The following is a 17644-nucleotide window of genomic DNA, read 5'->3' as shown; positions in this document are numbered from 1 at the left end:
TTGAATTTTTTGCATCTGAGATTTAGAATATTAGGCTTTTTCTCCTCCCACAGTTTTCAGTAATACACACAATCGCCATAAATCGGTGAGTTCTGCAGCATATGGTTGTAGCACGGAGCTGCCACCAGGTGGTGCTGTACATCTATTGATTTCTTCCCTTTGCTGTCACAGTAATGATTCATTCCAAGGGAATTTTCTTCTGGGTTTTTGTGGCTGAACAGTTTAATCAAATTTTGCTTTAATATTAGTGGGAAAAAAAGTGCTGGCTAATAGCACAGGTCTGCGACTAAAAAGCTGTTTTGATTATTTTCATCTAATATCCATGTATTTTGGTGTGCTGAAAATGAAAAAAAAAAATCCTGGACATCAGGATTTGCCACAAAATGCAAAATTTTCTTCAAATTTAGTAAATGTTTCTTAATTTATTTTTTAGGGTTTTGAAAGTAAAAATTACTATTAATTAATTCACATCAATGCATTGCAGCTATATAATGCCAAAAAATATAACTTTCAATGGAAAGAACTTTGAGTGAGCTAATGAAACCAGCATCAACATGTTGCAAGCTGAATGAGCGGGCTCTGACCTGCCCGGGCTTGTTTCAATCGTTTTAGCTTTGTTCTCGCCTCTTCACACTTTTTAATCTCAGTTCGTGTTAAATATGAAGAGCTAACAGTGTTTCCTAAAATTAGCATTTTGGCTCAGCGGAAGTGTATTAATTCGCCTGACCGTTCCCGTTACATTTGTGGTGAATATTCAGTGTTGAAGCAACAGCTGAATATTACAGACTTTTTGAAAAAAGTGTTTCTTCGGCGCTCCATTGGGAGACCCAGACGATTGGGTGTATAGCTACTGCCTCCGGAGGCCACACAAAGTATTACACTAAAAAGTGTAAGGCCCCTCCCCTTCTGCATATACACCCCCCGTGGATCACGGGCTGCTTCAGTTTTATGCTTTGTGCGAAGGAGGTCAGACATCCACGCATAGCTCCACTGTTTTTAGTCAGCAGCAGCTGCTGACTATGTCGGATGGAAGAAAAGAGGGCCCATACTAGGGCCCCCAGCATGCTCCCTTCTCACCCCACTTTTGTCGGGTGTTTGTTAAGGTTGAGGTACCCATTGCGGGTACGGAGGCTGGAGCCCACATGCTGTTTTCCTTCCCCATCCCCCCTCAGGGCTCTGGGTGAAGTGGGATCTTACCGGTCTCCAGGCACTGAGACCGGGCTCCATCCACAGACCCGGAGATCCTGCTGGATATGGAGCTGGGTATCGTCAGGGACAGGGCCCTGCTACATTAAGGTACTCTGTGTCCCCGTACACATGGCGCACACACACACCAGCATTGCTGGGAGTGCTAGTGCGCCGGGGACAACAGCGCGGAGCGCTTGTGCTATTATTCACTGCAGCTTAGCTGAGTGAATTTATGGGTTAGAAACTGCCGCGCCGGCCGTTGCGGGGTGTTTTACACTGTGGCGCGGCTGGGACTTGTGGTGCGCCGGGGACTTCCGCGCTGGCCGTGCACAAGGACGGCCGCGCTTATTACTCGAGTCCCCGGCTTTGCGGCCTAGTTTTCGCTTCGTTCCCGCCCCCAGCCCTGCCAGTCAGGGGAGGGGCGGGACGCTGTACAGACAGTCAGCGCCGAGACCTGGAGTCTGCTTTGCATTCTCCAGCCCCCTTCACTGGACTCAGTGGGACGCCAGTTTCCCGCTCTTGTCTGGGGCACGCCCACGGCTCGCCCCTCTTCACAAGACGCCGGCAGCCATTCCTGCACGCAGTCTGGGCTGGAGAAGGGAGACAAGCTCTGGGCAACCAGTCACAGGATTCGGGCGACCACACACCCGCCTTTGGGCGGGCGGTAAGCAGCACCTGAAGTGCTGACCCCACTAATGCCATTTGTATTGCATGTGCTGAAGTGTTCATTTGTACTTTATGCTGGTATGCTATACACTGCACTGTACGGTCTCTATTCTTGGCTATATACTCCTAGATGGCTGGACAACAGCAGCAAAAAAGAAAGGGTGCCAAGGCACAGGCTTTCTATGCTGCTTGTACTGCACGTGATACTGTTCCACACGGCAGGTTCCACTGTCCCCATTGTGTGCAATGCTCCCCTGTAGCACTTGGTCAGCCGGGGTCTCTGCTAGAGGTGGCTAAAGGAACCACCTGTGAACCCTGTCCAGGGACAGGGACGGAGTTGCAGTTTCGGCTGATAGGTCTGTGACTGTGACTAACATCTTAGAGACTATGCAGTCCAGACGGACCATGGGCAATGTTGATACGCCCTCATTTGGAACAAATCAGTGCTCCGGGGGGGTCCCATGCATCCCAGGGCGCAGGCTCTGACACGGACGACAGTCCCAGACAGCCTGAGCGAGCTCGCTGGGAGCGGCACTCGGCTTCATCACTGGTTAGGGTCCCAGCAGGACTCTCTGTATGATGAGGCAGTCGTAGCTGATCAGGACTCTGATCCTGAGACCGCTCTCAATCCGGATACTCCGGATGGTGACGCCATAGTGAATGATCTTCTAGCGTCCATCAAGGGAATGTTGGATATTTCTCCCTCAGCTCCTCCGGTGGAGGAGTCAGCTTCACAGCAGGAGAAATCCCTTTTCAGTATCTCAAGCGTATATTGAGTACTTTTCCGGCCACTCTGACTTCAGAGAAGCAATCCGGAAACACCACACTTATCCAGATACGCGTTCTCCAATCGTATTAAGGATACACGTTATCCCTTTCCCCCTGACGTGGTCAAGCGCTGGACCCAGTGTCCAAAGGTGGATTCCCCTATCTCCAGGCTTGCGGCTAGATCCATAGTTGCAGTGGAAGATGGGACTTCACTTAAAGATGCCATTGACAGACAGATGGTCCTCTGGTTGAATTCTGTCTATGAAGCTATCGGCGTGTCGGTTGGTCCGGCATTCGCAGCCGTATGGGCATTCCAAGCTTTTTCAGCTGGTCTTGCGCACGTGGACACTGTCACATGTACATCTGTGCCGCAGATGGCGTCCTTAACCTCGCAATGTCTGCATTGCGACTTACGCTATTAATGCTGTCCTGCACTCTACGAGCCGTACGTCAGTGGCGTCCGCCACCTCCGTGGTTTTACGCAGAGCCTTGTGGTTGAGGGAATGGAAAGCAGATTCTGCTTCCAAAAAAGTGCTTAACCAGTTTGCCGTTATCTGGTGACAGACTGTTTGGTGAGCGATTGGATGAAATCATTAAACAGTCCAAGGGTAAGGACTCTTCCTTACACCAGCCCAGATCAAACAACCCAACAGAGGAAGGGACAGTCGAGGTTTCGGTCCTTCCCAGGCTCGGGCAGGTCCCAATTGTCCTCGTCCAAAAGGACTCAAAAAGCTCAGAGAGGCGCAGATTCCTGGCAGGCTCAATCACGCCCAAGGAAGGCAGCCGGAGGAACCGCTACCAAGGCGGTTTCCTCATGACGTTCAGCTCTCTCTCTCCGCATCCGCGGTCGGTGGCAGACTCTCCCGCTTTGGCGACATTTAGCTGCCACAGGTCAAAGACCGGTGGGTGAGAGACATTTTGTCTCACGTGTACAGGATAGAGTTCTATTCTCGTCCTCCGACTAGATTTTCAGAACTTCCTCACCTCCCGACCGAGCCGATGCTCTTCTGCAGGCAGAAGGAGTGGTAATCCCTGTTCCTCCTCAAGCACAAGATACGGTTTTTACTCCAATCTGGTTGTGGTACCAACAAATGACGGCTCTTCCGTTCCGTTTTGGACCTAAACCTGCTCAACAAGCACGTGAAAACCAGGCGGTTCCGGATGGAATCCCTCCGCTCCGTCATTGCCTCCATATCTCAAGGAGATTTCCTAGCGTCAATAGACATCAGGATGCTTATCTCCACGTGCCGATTGCTCCAGAGCACCGGCGTTCGCTACGATTCGTTATTGAAGACGAGCATCTTCAGTTCGTAGCCCTGCCCTTCGGTCTGGCGACAGCCCCACGGCTTTTCACAAGTTCATGGCAGCAGTGGGAGTAGTCCTGCACTCTCAGGGTCACTCTGTGATCTCTTACTTGGACGATCTACTTGTCAAGGCACCCTCTCAAGAGGCATGCCAACACAGCCTGAACGGGGCGCTGGAGACTCTCCGGAGTTTCGGGTGGATCATAAACTTTTCAAAGTTAAATCTGACACCGACCCAATCGCTGACATATCTTGGCATGGAGCTTCACACTCTCTCAGCGATAGTGCAGCTCCCGCTGGACATACAGCGTTCACTACAGACGGGGGTGCAGTCTCTCCTTCAAGGCCAGTCACACCCCTTAAGACGCCTCATGCAGAGGCAGTCCTTTTCGCGCAGTTTCATCTGCGTCCACTTCTATAGGACATTCTTCGCCAATGGGATGGGAAGTCAACGTCCCTAGACAGGAACGTACCCCTTTCTCAGACGGGCAAGGACTCTCTTCAGAGGAGTCCACCCTTCAGATCAATGTTCTGGAAATCTGGGCAGGGTATCTTGCCCTGCAAGCCTTCCAGCAGAGGCTGGAAGGCAAACAGATCCGAATTCAGTCGGACAACTTCGCAGCGGTGGCATACATCAACCACCAAGGCGGAACATGCAGTCGGCAAGCCTCCCAGGAAGTCCGGCGGATTCTGATGTGGGTGGAAGACAGAGCATACACCATATCCGCAGTTCACATCCCGGGCGTAGAAAACTGGGAAGCAGACTTCCTCAGTCGCCAGGGCATGGACGCAGGGGAATGGTCTCTGCACCCGGACGGGTCTCAAGAAATCTGTAGCCGCTGGGGGAGGCCGGACGTCGACTTAATGGCGTCTCGGCACAACAACAAGGGCCCGATTTTCATGGCGCGGTCTCACGATCAAAGAGCTCTGGCGGCAGGCGCCTTAGTTCAGGATTGGTCGCAGTTCCAGCTACCCTATGTGTTTCCCCCTCTGACACTGTTGCCCAGAGGGCTACGCAAGATCAGCTCCGATTGCCGCCGCGCCATCCTCGTCGCTCCAGACTGGCCGAGGAGGTCGTGGTACCTGCATCTGTGGCATCTCACGGTCGGCCAACCGTGGGCACTACCAGACCGGCCAGACTTACTGTCCCAAGGGCCGTTTTTTCCATCTGAATTCTACAGCCCTGAACCTGACTGGTGGCCATTGAGTCCTGGATCCTGGCGTCTTCAGGATTATCTCAAGACGTCATTGTCACCATGAGACGGGCTAGGAAGCCGACGTCTGCCGAGATCCACCACAAGACGTGGAAGATATTCTTATCTTAGTGCTCTGCTCAGGGAGTGTCTCCCTGGACATTTGCATTGCCTACTTTTCCTTCCTTCCTGCAATCTGGTTTGGGAAAAGGTTTGTCGCTCGGCTCCCTTAACGGACGAGTCCCAGCGCTGTCTGTATTTTTTCAGAAGCGCATAGGGCGACTTCCTCAGGTACGCACGTTCCTGCAGGGGGTTTGTCACATTGTCCCTCCGTACAAGAGGCTGTTAGACCCATGGGATCTGAACAGGGTACTAATTGCTCTCCAGGAGCCGCCCTTTGAGCCTCTGAGGGATGTTTCACTTTCTCGACTTTCACGGAAAGTGGCCTTTTTGGTAGCGGTCACGTCTCTTCAGAGAGTGTCCGAGCTCGCAGCGCGGTCATCCAAAGCTCCCTTCTTGGTGTTTCACCAAGACAAGGTAGTGCTGCGCCTGATTCCGGGGTTTCTCCCTAAGGTGGTATCCCCCTTTTCATCTCAGTCAGGATATTTCCTTACCTTCCTTTTGTCCTCATCCAGTTCATCGATATGAATTGGATTTGTATTTGTTGGATCTGATGAGAGCGCTCAGAATCTACATTTCCCGCACGGCGCCCCTGCGCCGCTCGGATGCACCCTTTGTACTTGTCGCTGGTCAGCGCAAAGGGTCGCAGGCTTCCAAATCTACCCTGGCTCGATGGATCAAGGAACCAATTCTTGAAGCCTACCGTTCTGCTGGGCTTCCGGTTCCATCAGGGCTGAAGGCCCATTCTACCAGAGCCGTGGGTGCGTCCTGGACATTACGGCACCAGGCTACGGCTCAGCAGGTGTGCCAGGCGGCTACCTGGGCGAGTCTGCACACCTTCACCAAGCGTTATCAGGTGCATGCCTACGCTTAGGCGGATGCCAGCCTAAGTAGAAGAGTCCTGCAGGCGGCGGTTGCCTCCATGTAGGGAAGGGCTGTTTTTACAGTCCAAACTTGAGGTATTAATTTACCCACCCAGGGACTGCTTTTGGACGTCCCAATCGTCTGGGTCTCCCAATGGAGCGCCGAAGAAGAAGGGAATTTTGTTACTTACCGTAAATTCCTTTTCTTCTAGCTCCAATTGGGAGACCCAGCACCCGCCCCTGTTCCTTCGGGATTTTTTGGTTGTTCGGGTACACATGTTGTTCATGTTGAATGGTTTCAGTTCTCCGATGTTCCTTCGGATTGAATTGTTTAACCAGTTATTGGCTTTCCTCCTTCTTGCTTTTGCACTAAAACTGAAGCAGCCCGTGATCCACGGGGGGTGTATATGCAGAAGGGGAGGGGCCTTACACTTTTTAGTGTAATACTTTGTGTGGCCTCCGGAGGCAGTAGCTATACACCCCATCGTCTGGGTCTCCCAATTGGAGCTAGAAGAAAAGGAATTTACGGTAAGTAACAAAATTCCCTTCACTTCGCATATTTCGGACTAAAGCTTGGAGATCAAGATAAAGCTTGGGCACCTCATAAAGTGTGCAAACGGTGTGTTGAGGACCTTCGAAATCGGTTCAAGGGTAAGAAAAAAGCTTTCCGTTATGGTATTCTTATGGTTTGGCGAGAGCAAAAGAACCATAGTGACGATTGTTACTTTTGTTCATGCGATGTGAAAGGGTATAATTCAAAATGGAAGCCTTCCATTTCATACCCCAATATTCACTCAGCAATTCGTCCCATCCCCCGTGGCACAGATATACCAGTACCCAAGGCCCCTGCTACCTTGGAAGAGATAACTATGTCCGATGAAGGTGGAGTCATATCTGAACCAGATGAATCAAGTTCTGACTTTGAAGATGATACAAGACCAAAATTGTTTTCCCAGGAGGAGGAGATGAATGATTTGGTAAGAGACTTAAATCTTCCCAAAGATGCCGCCGAGTTATTCGGCTCAAGGCTCAAAAGCAAGAATTTGTTGCCAGGAGTGTCTTTTTCATGGTTTAGACATAGTGAAGACTAGTTCGTTCCTTACTTTGCCCATGAAGATAAGTTGGTTTATTGCATCGATGTCGAAGGTTTGATGGGTCAATTCAAAATCCAATATGATTCATCGCAATGGCGTCTTTTATAGATGCGTCAAAAAGAAGTCTCAAAGCAGTTTTACTCCATAACGGTGGTTTTTATGCTTCCATCCCTGTAGGTCATTCCGTATATCCCAAGGAAACCTACGAGAACTTGGCATTGGTTCTTCGTAAACTTAAATATGAAGACCATGGTTGGCAAGTGTTCGGGGATTTGAAAGTCTTGTGCATGCTGCTCGGGCAACAAGCTGGGAATACCAAATACCCTTGTTTTCTGTGTCTATGGCACAGTCGAGACCAACAAAATCACTAGACCAAGAAGAATTGGCAGCCGAGGGTGCTCACAGTTGGTGAAAAAAATATCCTCCGAGAAACTTTGGTTCCTCCCCATAAAGTTCTTCTACCACCTCTCCACATCAAATTGGGATTGATGGAGCAATTTGTAAAATCACGTCTAAAAGATGGAGAATGGTTCAAATTGTTGGTCGCCAAGTTTCCAGGCCTCTCGGAGGCAAAATTGAATGAAGGTGTGTTCGTCAGACTAGACATTAGAGGGCTTATAGCTGATCAAGAGTTTGAATACCATGACGCATCCTCAAAAAGAAGGGTGGATTGCATTTAAAAAGGTCGTAGAGAAATTTTTAGGCAATAACAAAGACCCTGACTTCAAACAAATCGTCGGACAAATGCTGAAAGCATTACAAGTTTTAGGTTGCCTGATGAGTTTGAAAGTGCATTTCCTCCATTCCCACGTTGACAACTTTCCTGAAAATTTGGGAGCTGTGAGTGAAGAGCAAGGTGAACGATTCCACCAGGACATTAAAGAGATGGAAAGAAGATACCAGGGAAGATGGAGCATTACAATGATGGCAGACTACAAGAAGATACCCGAGAAGATGGAGCGTTACAATGATGGCAGACTACAAGAAGATACCAAAGAAGATGGAGCGTTACAATGATGGCAGACTACAAGAAGATACCAGAGAAGATGGAGCGTTACAATGATGGCAGACTATAAGAAGATACCAGAGAAGATGGAGCATTACAATGATGGCAGACTACAAGAAGATACCAGAGAAGATGGAGCATTACAATGATGGCAGACTACAAGAAGATACCAGAGAAGATGGAGCGTTACAATGATGGCAGACTACCAGAAGATACCAGGGAAGATGGGGCATTACAATGATGGCAGATTACAAGAAGATACCAGAGAAGATGGAGCGTTACAATGATGGCAGACTACCAGAAGATACCAGAGAAGATGGAGCATTACAATGATGGCAGACTACAAGAAGATACCGGGGAAGATGGAACATTACAATGATGGCAGACTACAAGAAGATACCAGAGAAGATGGAACATTACAATGATGGCAGACTACAAGAAGATACCAGAGAAGATGGAGCATTACAATGATGGCAGACTACAAGAAGATACCACAGAAGATGGAGCATTACAATGATGGCAGACTACAAGAAGATACCGGGGAAGATGGAACATTACAATGATGGCAGACTACAAGAAGATACCGGGGAAGATGGAGCGTTACAATGATGGCAGACTACAAGAAGATACCGGGGAAGATGGAGCGTTACAATGATGGCAGACTACAAGAAGATACCGGGGAAGATGGAGCGTTACAATGATGGCAGACTACAAGAAGACACCGGGGAAGATGGAGCATTACAATGATGGCAGACTACAAGAAGATACCAGAGAAGATGGAGCGTTACAATGATGGCAGACTACCAGAAGATACCAGAGAAGATGGAGCATTACAATGATGGCAGACTACAAGAAGATACCGGGGAAGATGGAACATTACAATGATGGCAGACTACAAGAAGATACCAGAGAAGATGGAGCGTTACAATGATGGCAGACTACAAGAAGATACCAGAGAAGATGGAGCATTACAATGATGGCAGACTACAAGAAGATACCAGAGAAGATGGAGCATTACAATGATGGCAGACTACAAGAAGATACCAGAGAAGATGGAGCGTTACAATGATGGCAGACTACCAGAAGATACCAGGGAAGATGGGTCATTACAATGATGGCAGATTACAAGAAGATACCAGGGAAGATGGGGCATTACAATGATGGCAGACTACAAGAAGACACCGGGGAAGATGGGGCATTACAATGATAGCAGACTACAAGAAGATACCAGGGAAGATGGAGCGTTACAATGATGGCACACTACAAGAAGACACCGGGGAAGATGGGGCATTACAATGATGGCAGACTACAAGAAGACACTGGGGAAGATGGGGCGTTACAATGATGGCAGACTACAAGAAGACACTGGGGAAGATGGAGCGTTACAATGATGGCAGACTACAAGAAGATACCAGGGAAGATGGGGCATTACAATGATGGTAGACTACAAGAAGATACCAGAGAAGATGGAGCGTTACAATGATGGCAGACTACAAGAAGATACCGGGGAAGATGGAGCATTACAATGATGGCAGACTACAAGAAGATACCAGAGAAGATGGAGCGTTACAATGATGGCAGACTACAAGAAGACACCAGGGAAGATGGGGCATTACAATGATAGCAGACTACAAGAAGATACCAGGGAAGATGGAGCGTTACAATGATGGCAGACTACAAGAAGATACCGGGGAAGATGGAGCGTTACAATGATGGCAGACTACAAGAAGACACCGGGAAAGATGGAGCGTTACAATGATGGCAGACTACAAGAAGATACCGGGGAAGATGGAGCGTTACAATGATGGCAGACTACAAGAAGATACCGGGGAAGATGGAGCGTTACAATGATGGCAGATTACAAGAAGACACCGGGGAAGATGGAGCGTTACAATGATGGCAGACTACAAGAAGACACCGGGGAAGATGGGGCATTACAATGATGGCAGACTACAAGAAGATACCAGGGAAGATGGAGCATTACAATGATGGCAGACTACAAGAAGATACCGGGGAAGATGGAGCGTTACAATGATGGCAGACTACAAGAAGACACCGGGGAAGATGGGGCATTACAATGATGGTAGACTACAAGAAGATATGCGGGAAGATGGAGCGTTACAATGATGGCAGACTACAAGAAGATACCAGAGAAGATGGAGCGTTACAATGATGGCAGACTACAAGAAGACACCAGAGAAGATGGAGCGTTACAATGATGGCAGACTACAAGAAGATACCAGGGAAGATGGGGCATTACAATGATGGTAGACTACAAGAAGATACCAGAGAAGATGGAGCGTTACAATGATGGCAGACTACAAGAAGACACCAGAGAAGATGGAGCGTTACAATAATGGCAGACTACAAGAAGACACCGGGGAAGATGGGGCATTACAATGATGGCAGACTACAAGAAGATACCAGGGAAGATGGAGCGTTACAATGATTGCAGACTACAAGAAGATACCGGGGAAGATGGAGCGTTACAATGATGGCAGACTACAAGAAGATACCGGGGAAGATGGAGCGTTACAATGATGGCAGACTACAAGAAGATACCGGGGAAGATGGAGCGTTACAATGATGGCAGACTACAAGAAGATACCGGGGAAGATGGAGCGTTACAATGATGGCAGACTACAAGAAGACACCGGGGAAGATGGGGCGTTACAATGATGGCAGACTACAAGAAGATACCAGGGAAGATGGAGCGTTACAATGATGGCAGACTACAAGAAGATACCAGAGAAGATGGAGCGTTACAATGATGGCAGACTACAAGAAGATACCAGGGAAGATGGAGCGTTACAATGATGGCAGACTACAAGAAGATACCGGGGAAGATGGAGCATTACAATGATGGCAGACTACAAGAAGATACCGGGGAAGATGGAGCGTTACAATGATGGCAGACTACAAGAAGACACCGGGGAAGATGGGGCGTTACAATGATGGCAGACTACAAGAAGACACCGGGGAAGATGGAGCGTTACAATGATGGCAGACTACAAGAAGATACCGGGGAAGATGGAGCGTTACAATGATGGCAGATTACAAGAAGACACCGGGGAAGATGGAGCGTTACAATGATGGCAGACTACAAGAAGACATCGGGGAAGATGGGGCATTACAATGATGGCAGACTACAAGAAGATACCAGGGAAGATGGAGCATTACAATGATGGCGGAATACAAGAAGATACCAGGGAAGATGGAACATTACAATGATGGCAGACTACAAGAAGATACCAGGGAAGATGGAACATTACAATGATGGCAGACTACAAGAAGATACCGGGGAAGATGGAGCGTTACAATGATGGCAGACTACAAGAAGATACCGGGGAAGATGGAGCATTACAATGATGGCAGACTACAAGAAGATACCAGGGAAGATGGAGCATTACAATGATGGCAGACTACAAGAAGATACCAGGGGAAATGGAGCATTACAATGATGGCAGACTACAAGAAGACACCGGGGAAGATGGAGCATTACAATGATGGCAGACTACAAGAAGATACCAGGGAAGATGAAGCATTACAATGATGGCAGACTACAAGAAGATACCAGGGAAGATGGAACATTACAATGATGGCAGACTACAAGAAGATACCGGGGAAGATGGAGCGTTACAATGATGGCAGACTACTGTTGGACGCTTCAGAGAGACATTACAGATGCTACTCAGAGAAGCCTCACAGGGAAGAAGAATCGATTTTACTGTGTGTTAGAGAGCTCATTGCAGTTAAAAAAATGATTTTCATGAAACATTTGTAAGAAAAATTAATTTTGAGTCTATTTTCATTTATTTTGAGGTATCGTCTTATTTAACATAGTTACTTAAATTGTCAGAAAAACGTAATGTCAAAGTGGAGATCATTTTCGGATTCAGCGCACTCAAAAACAAAGATTATGTGGAATAACCAAAACGGCTAGCGAAAAAATTTTTTTTGCAGACCTGTGTAGTCTATCTACAATAGTAACTCCTGTCCTGTGGGAGGTCTGTGGGCAGAGTAGTTAGGTTCTGGATCCTGTATAGTGGTGGTAGCGTCACGTGGCTGGTGGCCTGTCATGAATTGGTCAACTTGTATGTATTTACTTTCAGTTTAGAGGTGTATTCTGTGTAGCAGTTTACATTTCATAGACCAGGATTTGCAGACCTCTGTGCCTTCTCTGAAGGGTCTGGGGTTCTTTCTACTGTTCCTCCACGTATATATTATTGCCAGAATCCTGGAGCAATTTCTATGTTTACAGATGACCTCAGATTGTAGACTAGCGCTGTCTATGAAGTTTTGTGCATCCACTTGGCAGATGAGGATGAAATGTGGAACTAGGAGAGTCACTTGAATAGAAGGATCTGAGTAACTGTAGATCACACGGAGGAGGAGGAAGAGCAGCAGCTGCCGAGGAGGAGCAGGAGCAGCTGTTGAGGAGGAGCAGGAGCAGCTGTCGAGGAGGAGCAGGAGCAGCTGTCGAGGAGGAGGAGCAGCCGAGGAGGAGCAGGAGCAGCTGCCGAGGAGGAGCAGCAACAGCTGCCAGATGGTCTTGTTTGTGTCCAGGAATTCGGTGATTAGCAGAATTACTGACTTTACCCATTTGGAAAATGTTTACCTGCTCCACCGTATCCATCGTCTCAGTCGGTGACCGATTTACCGTGATGCCGAGTTGTTCACCTCATTACTTATTTACTGTCCACATACTTATAAGGAGGTAATTATGTACATTCCAGTATGCTGGGGGATGATGCAATAATCCTCACACCTTTTGCCGGTTTCAGGTGACCGGTCATCCTGGTAACCAAGGAAAATATTCTTCAATCCTTTTTATAGCATTGTGCGTGTGACAGCGGTGAGGTCCGCTCCAGTATCGCCTCTATATTTAGCTGCGGCTTCTCTATTATCATTGGACCGGAGTCAATCAGGAACAAGCGACTGATGAGCTGGAGCAATAAAGGGAAATGATGAGACTGTGGCAGCGTTACATAATGTCTGCCGGGGACGGCCGCAGGTTCCTAAAGCTCTAATAGTAATGGGGAGGCGTAAAAAGTGCAGCAGTCACTGATATAGGAGACAGAGGAAATTGTTGACATGTTCAATACTCTTTACTGTGTATTTTCCACACTAAGTATATTTATAAAGCTGCTGCTGACATGAATTTCTCACCAGATGTCGGTAACAATCCATCCAATCAACATAGTCAAAGAAATCAAACCATAGATGTCCATAAATTCAGTGATGTGTAATAATGAGAGATGACCGAGAGAAAAAGTATTTGAATACGTTAATGAAATGTGTTTAATACTTGGTACATTCTCCTTTGTTGGTGATGAAGCTTCCTGACTCCTCCTGTATGGAGACACTAGTCGCCTGCATTGCTCAGTGGGATTTTGGCCCATTCTTCCGCACACACTCCTCACATCCTGTATGGAGACACTAGTCGCCTGCATTGCTCAGGTGGATTTTGTGCCATTCTTCCGCACACACTCCTCACATCCTGTATGGAGACACTAGTCACCTGCATTGCTCAGGTGGATTTTGGCCCATTCTTCCGCACACACTCCTCACATCCTGTATGGAGACACTAGTCACCTGCATTGCTCAGGTGGATTTTGGCCCATTCTTCCGCACACACTCCTCACATCCTGTATGGAGACACTAGTCACCTGCATTGCTCAGTGGGATTTTGGCCATTCTTCCGCACACACATTCCTCACAGCCTGTATGGAGACACTAGTCGCCTGTATTGCTCAGGTGGATTTTGGCCCCTTCTTCCACACACACTCCTCACATCGTGTATGGAGACACTAGTCACCTGCATTGCTCAGGTGGATTTTGGTCCATTCTTCCGCACACACTCCTCACATCCTGTATGGAGACACTAGTCCCCTGCATTGCTCAGGTGGATTTTGGCCCATTCTTCCGCACACACTCCTCACATCCTGTATGGAGACACTAGTCGCCTGTATTGCTCAGGTGGATTTTGGCCCCTTCTTCCACACACACTCCTCACATCGTGTATGGAGACACTAGTCACCTGCATTGCTCAGGTGGATTTTGGTCCATTCTTCCGCACACACTCCTCACATCCTGTATGGAGACACTAGTCGCCTGCATTGCTCAGGTGGATTTGGCCCATTCTTCCGCACACACTCCTCACATCCTGTATGGAGACACTAGTTGCCTGCATTGCTCAGTGGGATTTTGGCCCATTCTTCCGCACACACTCCTCACATCCTGTATGGAGACACTAGTCGCCTGCATTGCTCAGGTGGATTTTGGTCCATTCTTCCGCACACACTCCTCACATCCTGTATGGAGACACTAGTCCCCTGCATTGCTCAGGTGGATTTTGGCCCATTCTTCCGCACACACTCCTCACATCCTGTATGGAGACACTAGTCGCCTGTATTGCTCAGGTGGATTTTGGCCCCTTCTTCCACACACACTCCTCACATCGTGTATGGAGACACTAGTCACCTGCATTGCTCAGGTGGATTTTGGTCCATTCTTCCGCACACACTCCTCACATCCTGTATGGAGACACTAGTCGCCTGCATTGCTCAGGTGGATTTGGCCCATTCTTCCGCACACACTCCTCACATCCTGTATGGAGACACTAGTTGCCTGCATTGCTCAGTGGGATTTTGGCCCATTCTCCCGCACACACACTCCTCACATCCTGTATGGAGACACTAGTCACCTGCATTGCTCAGGTGGATTTTGGCCCATTCTTCCGCACACACTCCTCACATCCTGTATGGAGACACTAGTCGCCTGTATTGCTCAGGTGGATTTTGGCCCCTTCTTCCACACACACTCCTCACATTGTGTATGGAGACACTAGTCACCTGCATTGCTCAGGTGGATTTTGGCCCATTCTTCCGCACACACTCCTCACATCCTGTATGGAGACACTAGTCACCTGCATTGCTCAGGTGGATTTTGGACCATTCTTACACACACACTCCTCACATCCTGCAGGTCCCGGCTCCTTCTGTGATCTCTGAGCTTTAGATCCTTCCATACATTTTCTATTAGATTCAGCTCTGGTGATCGGCTCAGCCATTCTAGCAGATTTATTTTCTCTCACCTTGGCTGTGTGTTTGGGATCTTTGTCTTGCTGAAATGTCCTCCCTCGTTTCATCTTCGTCATCTTGGTAGATGTTTATCAGGAATGTCTCTGTACATTTGTCCATTCATTCTTCCTTCAATGATATGAAGTTTCCCAGTGTCGTCTGCTGATAAATAGCTGCACTCCATGATGTTCCCACCTCCACACTTCACTATTGGTGTTTTTGGGTGATTTGCCTTTTGGCCTCCAAACGTGTGTATTATGGCCTCCAAAGAGACTTACATTTTGGTCTCCTGTGACCAGACTATTCTCCAGTATTTCACAGATTTGTCTAAATGTTGAGTAAACGTTAAACGTGCTTGAAGCTGCTTTTCGTTCAGCATTGGAGTCCTGTGTGGTGAGCGTGCATACAGGAGCGTGCATACAGGCCATGGAGGAGGAGTGCATTACTTATTGCTTTTTTTGAAACAATTGTACCTGCTAGTTCTTGTCCTTGACTCTTGGATAGCTCTTCTGATAATTCTTTTCACTCCTCTGTCTGAAATCTTTCAGGAGCACCTGGTTGTGGCCAGTTTATGGTGAAATGATGTTCTTTACCCTTCCGGATTATATCCCCAACAGCACGCAATGAAACCTTCAGCAGTTTAGAAATTCTTCTGCAATCCATGCCATCAGTATGTTCTGCAACAATAAGGCTGTGAAGGTCTTGAGACAGCTCACTGGTTTTACCCATCATGAGATGTTTCTTGTGTGGCACCTTGGTAATGAGACACCTTCTTATCGGCCATCAGTTGAACCAGCTGATATTATTTTTCACTAAGTGGCAGCATTGTTTTCTAATAACTGATGGATATCAGCTGGTGTCAGGACTTTTTCCGCTTCTATATTCATGTGTTGAGTACTTTCCCTGTGTCATTTCTCATTATTACACATAATTTATGGACATCTATGGTTTGTTTTCTTTGCCTGTGTGGATTGGATGGGTTGTTACCAACATCTAGTGAGAAAATTCATGTCAATGGCATCTTTACAAATATCTTTATTTAGAAATTTTGTAACGTGTTCAATACTTATTTCACCCGCTGTATATACCGGGTTCCTTTTGGACAAAACATATGAAGTGCAACAAAAAAATAGAGAAGAGTTTTTTTTGTTGATTTAATTGTCGCCAGATTAGAATAGGATGATCGGCCAGACTAATGAGGCCTTGTGGGGTTCTCTGGGGCTGTGGTAGGAAGAGTACACGACAATGGGGTGATCAAGGAAAAATATCCAGAGCATGTTGAGGCTGTGGACAGGAAAAAAGTGTTTAATAAAGTAGTAGAAGAAGAAATGAAGAATCGTTCTGATGATCGAGGATGGGGGGGGGTCTGAACAAAAGTTCCAAGAGGATGTGAAGAATTGTTCCAAAGAAAGGGGTCAGAGGAGGATGTGAGGTATTGTTTTGATGAATGTATAGAAAGACTCGTTCCAATGAAAAGGATTAGAGGACAAAGGATATAAATATTCAATTTGAAGGATGTGATGAATTAATCTGATGAAAAAATCAGACAAGGGTGTTAACAAACATTCCAATGAAAGGGTCAGAGAAGGATAATAATATTTATTCATTTATATAACTGTATTAATTCCACAGCACTTTACATACATTGGAAAATGTGAGGAATTGTTCTTATGAAAGGGATCAGAAGAGGATAGGAATAAATGTTCCAATGAAAGGGTCTGAGGAGGGTGTGAAGGGTAGGCGAAGTTGTGCCCCGGTGAAAGTGATCGGGGGTAGATGTGAAAACTTAATCTGATGAAAAAAATCAGACTAGGGGGTGAACAAACATTCCAATGAAAGGGTCAGAGAAAGATGTGAGGAATTGTTCTAATGAAATGGATCAGAAGACGATAGGAATAAATGTTCCAATGCAAGAGCCTGAGGAGGGTCTGAAGGGCAGGCAAAGCTGTGCCCTTGTGAAAGCAATCGGGGGAGGATGTGAAGAATAGTTCTGATGAAAAAAAATCAAACTAGGGAGTGAACAAACATTCCAATGAAAGGGTCAGAGAAGAATGTGGAGGATTGTTCTTATTAAACAGATCAGAGGAGGATAGGAATAAATGTTCCAATTAAAGGGTCTGAAGAGGGTGTGAAGGGCAGCCAAAGCTGTGCCTCAGTGAAAGTGATCAGGGGTGGATGCGAAGAATTCATCTGATGAAAGAAATCAGATGAGGGTGTGAGCAAGCATTCTAATGAAAGGGTCATAGAAATATGCGAGGACTCGTTCTTATGAAAAGGATCAGAAGAGGATAGGAATAAATGTCCAATGAAAGGGTCTGAGAAGCTGTGCCCCGGTGAAAGAGATCGGGGGCGGATGTGAA

This window comes from Anomaloglossus baeobatrachus, chromosome 7, assembly GCF_048569485.1.
Source record: "Anomaloglossus baeobatrachus isolate aAnoBae1 chromosome 7, aAnoBae1.hap1, whole genome shotgun sequence".
Lineage (NCBI taxonomy): Eukaryota > Metazoa > Chordata > Amphibia > Anura > Aromobatidae > Anomaloglossus > Anomaloglossus baeobatrachus.
The sequence above is the reverse complement of the archived record's forward strand: the minus strand, read 5'-3'. Positions refer to the sequence as shown.